This window comes from Neoarius graeffei, chromosome 17 (assembly GCF_027579695.1).
Source record: "Neoarius graeffei isolate fNeoGra1 chromosome 17, fNeoGra1.pri, whole genome shotgun sequence".
NCBI lineage: Eukaryota > Metazoa > Chordata > Actinopteri > Siluriformes > Ariidae > Neoarius > Neoarius graeffei.
In genome coordinates, this window is record NC_083585.1 from 40885765 (window position 1) to 40895889 (window position 10125).

Consider the following 10125-nt stretch of genomic DNA (forward strand, 5'->3'; position numbering starts at 1 on the left):
AAGGCTCCAAAGCCCTATACACAAATCGTGAACAAATACTGTCATCTTTAACTAACCTCTTATAGGGATTTAGGGTCAGTTGGGTGGGAGCGTGAAGACACTGTCTTTCATCATCCTCCATTATGTCTAAGCACTTACTTTCAAGAGTCTGGCTTTGAACATATAGCACTTCATTAATGACCACACGTTCCATCTTTCTCTAGTATATGAAAAAAAGAAGTTGATAAGGCTGTGGTCAATAAAAAGTTTTATATCAAATTGAAAAAAAAATTAACAAATGTAAAGATGTGATTACTGAAAAGGGAATGGACCTCGGTGGTCCTTACAGTTAAAAACATTCAGAAAAGGCATACTACACTGTTCAACTGAGCTTCTGCGTACAGAGTCTTTGTTAACAAAAGGGTTTACATGAAAAATCCTATCATTTTTTTGTGTCTGTGCCAAAAGAATCATTTTTAAATGTAAATGGCCATAAGTTTTCACTCTAAAGGATAAGCCTTTGTGTTTTACTTATGTTTTGAGTGAATCAGTTCATGAGTCAGTGAATCACTGATTGAAAATGTGAGTGAATGAATCAGTGAGTCAGTGATTGATTGATTGATTGATTGATTGATTGATTGATTGATTGAATCAGTGTGTGTGTGTGTGTGTGTGTGTATAGGGAGGACACACACGTTTGTTCTATGTTTCATGAGATTGTGGTCTCTTTAACTTTTTCCATCACTGTGAATCTAACCTTTTTATGTTGAAATGTTTGTGAAAACACAATGGTATCAACATTAAATGAAAATCTGTAAAGATTATTATAATGATAATACAGATGAAAAATAATAAACTCTATTCCTGGAGTGGAGTGTTTTTCCCCTCTTTATATTTCAATGAATCTATAAGGTCCATGTTCACATAAGAATAAATTCCAGCTGTACTGAATATATATATATATATATATATATATATATATATATATATATATATATATATAAAATATTCATTCTATCCACATTCACTGGATATGAGCAATCATGCACTCTGATTGGCTACACTGCTACTAGGATATCAGCTCATATACCATGAGTAGAGGAAAAACAAAATGGCCAAGTGTGTTGCTGAATGAACCGAGGATGAAATAAAAACTACTTGAAAACAAAACCCTAAAAAAAAACAAAAAAAAGCAACAAAATATGAAATTAAAGTATTTGATGGTAAGAACATCCATCCATCATCTATAGCCGCTTATCCTGTCCTAACCTATCTTTTTTTATTTTTCAAGAATTATTATTATAGCATTTTTCACAATTTGCTCCTGTCACTTCACCGATTTGTTTACATTCTAAGCAGAAATTATTTTGTCAGACATTTTATATAAAGTTTTTATTTATTGAATTTGCATAAAATAAAAATAAAAATGCTCTGCTTCTCAAAATCCAGTGAATGTGGATAGAATAAAACAGTTATTCCACTTAATCTCATCATACATGGCTTGTAACCAACTCAGCGCTACGCACCTCATTGGCTATCAGCTCATGTACGACTCGATTTCGTGGAATAACTGTTAAATATATGTTGCTGATATATGGCTTTTGCTTTAGATGGTAGATGCAGCAGCAACAAACTGTGTTTACCGTAATGGTTTTCTGAAGTGTTCCCGAACCCATGTAGTAATGTCCTTGATACAATCATGTAGGTTTTTAATGCAGTGCAGTCTGAGGGCTCGAAGGTTGCCATCATTCAGTGTTGGTTTTCAGCATTGCCCTTTACGTGCAGAGATTTCTTTGGAATCACTGAATCTTTTAATGATAATGTGGATTGTCGATGGTGAAATCCTTAAAGTCCTTGCAACTGTACATTAAGAAATATTGTTCTTAAACTGTTGGACTTTTTGCCCATGCAGTTTTTCACAAAGTGGTGACCCTCACCCCATCCTTGCTTGTGAATGATTGAGTCTTTCCAATTACCAATTAACATATTTACCTGTAGAATGTTCCAAACAGGACTTTTATGAGCATTCCACAACTTTCCCAGTGTTTTGTTGCCCCTGTCCCAACTTCTTTGGAACATTTTGCAGGCATCAAAATCAGAATGAGTGTATATTTACAAACAACAATAAAGTTTATCAGTTTGAACATTAAATATCTCATGCTTGTATTGTATTTAAGTGAATGTAGGTCAAAAAGGATTTACAAATCATTGCATTCTATTTTTTTTACATTTTACACAGCATATATATATATATATATATATATATATATATATATATATATATATATATATATGCATGCACTTTTTCTTAATAAAAAGCAGCATGATTTCATTTTTGGCAGCAGCAGGATGTCAGTTTTTGATTTATTAGCTCTCGATATTGACATAATAGGTGTATGAAAATAAAGAATATACAGTACCAATTAAAAAATTTGGTAATGATGGACCGTTGTTTCTCTTTACTTAGTTGAGTGGTTCTTGACATAATATGAATTACTACAGTTGTATTACCGGGCTATTTACTGTATTTTTACTCTTTACTATTTACTGCTTGAGCTCAAACACATTACAAAGGCAAGAAATTGCACTAATTAACTTTTGACGAGTCACCTGTTAATTGAAAAGCATTCCAGGTGACTCCCTCATGAAGCTGGTTAAGATAATGCCAATAGGGTGCAAAGCATCATCAAGGTAAATGCTGGATACTTTGAAGAATCTAAACTATGGACCTTTTTTTTTTAACACTGTTATGAAATTTGTTTCCCACATAATTCCATACAGGGCGGCACGGTGGTGTAGCGGTTAGCGCTGTTGCCTCACAGCAAGAAGGTCTGGGTTCGAGCCCCGTGGCCGTCGAGGGCCTTTCTGTGCGGAGTTTGCATGTTCTCCCCGTGTCCGCGTGGGTTTCCTCCGGGTGCTCCGGTTTCCCCCACAGTCCAAAGACATGCAGGTTAGGTTAACTGGTGACTCTAAATTGACCGTAGGTGTGAATGTGAGTGTGAATGGTTGTCTGTGTCTATGTGTCAGCCCTGTGATGACCTGGCGACTTGTCCAGGGTGTACCCCGCCTTTCACCCGTAGTCAGCTGGGATAGGCTCCAGCTTGCCTGCGACCCTGTAGAACAGGATAAAGCGGCTAGAGATAATGAGATGAGATAATTCCATACATGTTCCAGATGTTATATGATACTGAAGACATCAAGACTATTGTTCTATAATGTAGAAAATAGTCAAAATATAGAAAAAGCTTTAAACGAGTAGGTGTCCCCAAACTTTTGACTGGCACTGTTTTATATATATATATATATATATATATATATATATATATACACACACACACACACATATACATACATACTGTACATGGGCACCGCCAGGGGGGGAAAGGTTAGAACAATTCTAGGGGCCCAGCACTGCCATGGGGCCCTTTAAGGGGCTGATAATATGCTTTTAATGATTTTAATAAGACTTTTGAAATAACAACAATGCAATATTCCATCTGGTAAAATGAGCTAATTGAACAAAGTTGTCTATTTCTTGAGTTCTTCAACATATTGTCATTTAACCCTCCCCCTTTTGCGAAATGGTACGGTCCAGTTGTGGTAGAAGCGCGATGCGTTAAATCTGTGTGCTGATCAGTGCAACGCTACTTGCTGCTGTGTCGCGGTGCAGCAGCCAGCCAGCCAGCAGTGGAGTGCGTACAGTCTATGATCGCTAAATATGAAGAGTGGCTGTCAAAAACGTAAAGAAAGACAGCTGAAAGCTGAGCGGGACCGGAGAGGCAGGCAACTGGTCACTCAGTTTTTCCCAAAGAAAGGTAGCTATCGCTCACGTGTGTTCAAAATATTAGCGAATGGTAAATGAACAGTATGAACGTGGTTGGATTAGCCTATCAAGAGAACACTTTTACAGTTTGTACAGTGACATTTTTTCCATTTTAATAACTGAACTGACTTGTGTAATAAACAAGATGAAATATTACGTTATGCTGATGCTAATAACTAGTGCTAATAACCAGTTTCATAACTAATGGGGTGCCCTAAATATGCACAGATTCAGCCTCAGGGGGGCCTCCGCCCTACCAAACCACTGAACCCCCCTTTGGAGAAGGAGGTAAGCAGCAATACAACCCATAAATGCTTTAGGATTGCTGCTTTTGTTGAAAGTTGGGGGGCCCAAAATTCTAATCTTTCATGGGGCCCAAAATTTCTGGCGGCACCCCTGTGTGTATATATATATATATATATATATATATATATATATATATATACACACACACACATACACACACATACACACTGTATATACACAGTGGTGCTTGAAAGTTTGTGAACCCTTTAGAATTTTCTATATTTCTGCATAAATATGACCTAAAACTACATCAGATTTTCACACAAGTCCTAAAAGTAGATAAAGAGAACCCAGTTAAACAAATGAGACAAAAATATTATACTTGGTCATTTATTTATTGAGGAAAATGATCCAATATTACATATCTGTGAGTGGCAAAAGTATGTGAACCTTTGCTTTCAGTATCTGGTGTGACCCCCTTGTGCAGCAATAACTGCAACCAAACATTTCCGGTAACTGTTGATCAGTCCTGCACACCGGCTTGGAGGAATTTTAGCCCATTCCTCCGTACAGAACAGCTTCAACTCTGGGATGTTGGTGGGTTTCCTCACATGAACTGCTTGCTTCAGGTCCTTCCACAACATTTCGATTGTATTAAGGTCAGGACTTTGACTTGGCCATTCAAAAACATTCACTTTATTCTTCTTTAACCATTCTTTGGTAGAACAACTTGTGTGCTTAGGGTCGTTGTCTTGCTGTATGACCCACCTTCTCTTGAGATTCAGTTCCTGGACAGATGTCCTGACAGTTTCCTTTAGAATTCACTGGTATAATTCAGAATTCATTGCTCCATCAATGATGGCAAGCCGTCCTGGCCCAGATGCACCAAAACAGGCCCAAACCATGATACTACCACCACCATGTTTCACAGATGGGATAAGGTTCTTATGCTGGAATGCAGTGTTTGTCTTTCTCCAAACATAACGCTTCTCATTTAAACCAAAAAGTTCTATTTTGGTCTCATCCATCCACAAAACATTTTTCTAATAGCCTTCTGGCTTGTCCACGTGATCTTTAGCAAACTGCAGACGAGCAGCAATGTTCTTTTTGGAGAGCAGTGGCTTTCTCCTTGCAACCCTGCCATACACACCATTGTTGTTCAGTGTTCTCCTCATGGTGGACTCATGAACATTAGTCAATGTGAGAGAGGCCTTCAGTTGCTTAGAAGTTACCCTGGGGTCCTTTGTGATCTCGCCGACTATTACACGCCTTGCTCTTAGAGTGATCTTTGTTGGTCGACCACTCCTGGGGAGGGTAACAATGGTCTTGAATTTCCTCCATTTGTACACAATCTGTCTGACTGTGGATTAGTGGAGTCCAAACTCTTTAGAGATGGTTTTGTAACTTTTTCCAGCCTGAAGAGCATCAACAACGCTTTTTCTGAGGTCCTCAGAAATCTCCTTTGTTTGTGCCATGATACACTTCCACAAACATGTGTTGTGAAGATCAGACTTTGATAGATCCCTGTTCTTTAAATAAAACAGGGTGCCCACTCACACCTGATTGTCATCCCATTGATTGAAAACAGCTTACTCTGATTTCACCTTCAAATTAACTGCTAATCCTAGAGGTTCACATACTTTTGCCACTCACAGATATGTAATATTGGATCATTTTCCTCAATAAATAAATGACCAAGTATAATATTTTTGTCTCATTTGTTTAACTGGGTTCTCTTTATCTACTTTTAGGACTTGTGTGAAAATCTGATGTTGTTTTAGGTCATATTTATGCAGAAATATAGAAAATTCTAAAGGGTTCACAAACTTTCAAGCACCACTGTATATACACACTAATGCAATTCAAACAATTAGAATATTGTGAAAGTTCATTTTTTCATAATTTATTTTAAAAAAGGTAAACTTTCACATATTCCCCATTCATTTCATGTAAAGTGAAATATGTCAAGCCTTTTTGTATTAATTTTGATGATTATGGCTTATAGCTCATGAAAATCTGAAATCCATTATCTCAGAATATTAGAATATTTCCTAAGATCAATCAAAAAATGATTTACTTTTGAAAAGTATGTCCATTTATACATTCAATACTTGGTTGGGGATCCTTTACCACGAATTACTGCATCAATGCAGCATGGCATGGAGGCGATCAGCCTGTGGCACTGCTGAGGTGTTACTGAAGCCCAGGTTGCTTTCAGCTCGTCTGTATTTTTGGGTAAGGTGTTTCTCATCTTCGTCTTGACAATAGCCCATAGATTCTCTCTGGGGTTCAGGTCAAGTGAGTTGGCTGGCCAGTCAAGCACAGTAACAGCATAGGTAGCAAACCATTTGGTCATAGTTTTTGCCCTGTGGGCAGGTGCTCAGTCCTGCTGGAAAAGGAAATCAGTATCTCCATAAAGCTTGTCAGCAGATGGGAAGCATGAATCGCTCTAAAATCTCCTGGTAGATGGCTGCATTGACTTTGTACTTGATAAAACACAGTGGACCAACAGGAGCAGATGACATGGTAGCCCAAATCATCACAGACTGCGCAAAGTGCACACTGGACTTCAAACACCTTGGATTGTGTGCCTCTCCAGTCTCTAGGACCTTGATTTCCAAATGAAATGCAAAATTTACTTTCATCTGAAAAGAGGACTTTGGACCACTGAGCAACAGTCCAGTTCTTTCTGTCCTTGGCCCTGGTAAGATGCTTCTGACCTTGTCATGGGTTCAGGAGTGACTTGATATCAGGAATGTGACAGTTGTAACCCCTTTCCTGAAGACATCTGTTCATAGTGGCTCTTGATGCACTGACACCAGCCTCAGTCCACTCCTTGTGACGTTCTCCCAAGTTCTTGAATTGACTTTTCTTGACAATCCTCTCAAGGCTGCAGTCATCCCTATTGCTTGTGCACCTTTTCCAGCCAGCCTTTTCAGCAATGATCTTCTGTGGTTTACTCTCCTTGTGCAGGGTGTTGATGATCGTCTTCTGGATGACTGTCAGGTCAGCAGTCTTCCCCATGATTGTGGTTGTGTGTACTGAATTAGACAGAGATACACCGTATTTATACTGTTTTACTCAAACTCAAAACGAACTACTCTAATATTTTGAGATTTTTTTTTGCGCTGTAGGCCATAATTATCAAAATTAAAATAGAAAAATGCTTGAAACATTTTAGTTTACATGTAATGAGTCGAGAATGTATTAAATTTTTACTTTCTTAAACAACTGATGGAAAATATTGAACTTTTTCATGATATTCTAATCGTTTGAGATACACTTGTGTGTTCGTGTGTGTGTGTGTTAGAGCTGAGCATCTGTATATGGCTTTTGACCAGAAATGGTCTTTACATTTTAATTACTGACATGAAAGGAAAAGAAAACACATCAATGAATTAATCTGCTCAAGTAGGAGCACAACATACTTACGGCACGGTGGTGTAGTGGTTAGCACGGTTGTCATGAGACTGAAGCTTGTGAAAAGTTAATTTCATCTCAAGCCACTTTATCCTGTTCTACAGGGTCGCAGGCAAGCTGGAGCCTATCCCAGCTGACTACGGGCGAAAGGCAGGGTACACCCTGGACAAGTCGCCAGGTCATCACAGGGCTGACACAGAGACACAGACAACCATTCACACTCACATTCACACCTACGGTCAATTTAGAGTCACCAGTTAACCTAACCTGCATGTCTTTGGACTGTGGGGGAAACCGGAGCACCCGGAGGAAACCCACGCAGACACAGGGAGAACATGCAAACTCCGCACAGAAAGGCCCTCGCCGGCCACGGGGCTCGAACCCAGACCTTCTTGCTTTGAGGCGACAGCGCTAACCACTACACCACCGTGCCGCCGCAATATATTATTATTATGTGAAAAGTTATTCTGGATAAATTTGATGTCCCACAAATCGAAAATAACCACTAAACACTAACTGCATATACAGCTTTCCCATCCTGTGTCCTTTCCACTTCAGTGAATTGACTTTTCAGACCTGTTCATAATTGTAGATTGGTCTGACTGTTGCTTTAGTTGAGAAAACGGAAGGGGTTTTTTTTTTTTTTTTTTTATGATGGCCAAAGCAACAGGTCAAAAAAAGGTAAATGCTAAACCAGAAATGCAACTAGGTAACAAATTAAAGGTAAAATCTGAATAAATGCTCAGATGCTTTGAGGCATCTGCATCCACTTCAAGAGAAGTCACTGAAAATAAATCAAAAGTTCTTCTGACTGATCACTGTGATCTGATGGGAGTAGTCTCTTCCAGGATGACTATGCCCCCATCCACAGGGCATGAAAGAGCGCTCTTCACCACAATCATCAAAACACAATCTGGGGAAAATACATTTTATAAGAATGGTGTTTAGCGCTCCAGTACACTTCCAGCATATTGCAGAATCTGTGCTAATTTCAGGCTTTTGGGGTTTTTTTGTCACGTCTGTCCATCCATCCATAACCGTTTATCCTGTGCAGGGTCATGGGCAAGCTGGAGCCTATCCCAGCTGACTACGGGCGAAAGGCGGGGTACACCCTGGACAAGTCACCAGGTCATCACAGGGCTGACACATAGACACAGACAACCATTCACACTCACATTCACACCTACGGTCAATTTAGAGCCACTAATTAACCTAACCTGTATATCTTTGGACTGTGAGGGAAACCGGAGCACCCGGAGGAAACCCACGCGGACACGGGGAGAACATGCAAACTCCACACAGAAAGGCCCCCGTCGGCCACTGGGCTCGAACCCAGAACCTTCTTGCTGTGCGGCAACAGTGCTAAACATTACACCACCGTGCCGCCTCTTCACATGTCTGTGCTCTAATAAAAAAAGTAGTCTCATATCTGAAAGGCTATCTGGACTGTTCAGATGAAGAGCACTGCTACTGACTGAAGCATTCTTGAGTGTTCTACAACATATTTATTGACTGCCCTTATCATGGCCTTTATATAAGCAGATTTCAAGTAAGCAGGTTTCTGTTAAGAATTTCTCTGGCAATCACACCTACACTACAGATTAGTTATATAGGGTTGGGGGGAAAAATGCAAAGCTTTTCCTTCAGTAATATCATCCAGGACATGTCAAGACATCAGGACAAAAACTAAGGACATTATTTAATCAAATGCAGACTGAGTGAAGTGATAAAGTGGTTCAGCTCAGTCTAACTCCGGTCATACAGCTCTAGAGTTTGTCATTTCATCATCCTCTTCACGACTACAGTGATCTGAACAGTACTAACCGTAATCTGCATATAGATTTATAACTCAGCTTTGAAGCTTGCTTGGTTAGAAGCCCGCTGTCAAAGTAACAGGCCGTGGGGTCGAGACAAAAGGCGAACAGAGTGATTGAAACGCGAGGCGTGTGAGTTATGGCAGCGCTGTTGTGTTGTTTCAAGGAACCCCAGGGAGGGGCTATGACATTGAAGACGGGTTAAGTCCTGTTTTACATTCAAGTGGCAGGCCCCAGTTCATTAGTGTGAGGATCATTCCCTCCTGACGACTAAAGGAATTGCATACTAAAGAAGTAGAGTTGTTGGGTAGAAAAGGCGAACGACGTGTCACTGTGCGCGCGTGCGTTTGCGCATACAATAGCCAGTGCCAGTGAATTCCTTTAGAAGAACATCCTCTTCGCTCACCCTGTGACAATACACAGCTGTCTTAATCAATAGGGTAAAGATGTCTTTGCTGTGCTTTTGTCTTCCTTTTGTCCTTTCAAAGTGAGCCTTAATTTCTCTTTTCATGAGACGCTCAGGTTTTACTGGGCTCCAGCTGCAGCCCCTCGTCTTTTATGAACTCCAGTCAGGTACAGCTGGGAGTGTGAGGTCTGGCCAGAGCGTGTGTTTGGGTGCTTTGCCCTTTAGCCATGTGGAGGCCCCCGCAGACACTCTGCATGTCAAACAGAGCTGCGCAGTCAGATGCAGCCAAGGGAGGGGTGGAAAGAGAGAGGGAGATATAAGAAGACAAGGCTGCAGGCCCAATGCTGCACTGAGACACTCCCAGAATCAGTAACGAACCAACTGCACCAAAAGCAAGAAGTGAGACTTACAGGAGTCTTAAAATGAGAAAGAAGCAA